The sequence below is a fragment of the Etheostoma cragini genome, chromosome 3 (assembly GCF_013103735.1).
Source record: "Etheostoma cragini isolate CJK2018 chromosome 3, CSU_Ecrag_1.0, whole genome shotgun sequence".
Taxonomy (NCBI): Eukaryota; Metazoa; Chordata; class Actinopteri; order Perciformes; family Percidae; genus Etheostoma; species Etheostoma cragini.
In genome coordinates, this window is record NC_048409.1 from 30,279,321 (window position 1) to 30,279,534 (window position 214).

Here is a 214-nt window from a genome sequence, read left to right on the forward strand (position 1 = left end):
CCCCCCCCCCACTTCCTGCTCTGTGTGAGTGTGTCAGCCACTCCTAAGTTGCACTTTGTCCTGTTGCGACGCCGCTCCGTCTCCTCAGGTTCAGAGTGTTTGGGTTAAACCGACCAATCACATGAGTCTTTTTACGTTTTCAGAGCGGCTACCTAAAGAAGAATAGAGCTCATAATCATTTATCCAACAGCTGGTCCGTTTCCTAGCGCCCCCC

The 214-nt window shown here is 51.9% G+C and overlaps 1 pseudogene; it reads left to right on the plus strand.

Annotated features, from left to right (window-relative positions):
- The window catches only part of LOC117938917, an 11,157-nt pseudogene that overhangs the window by 1,671 nt on the left and 9,272 nt on the right, over positions 1–214 (plus strand).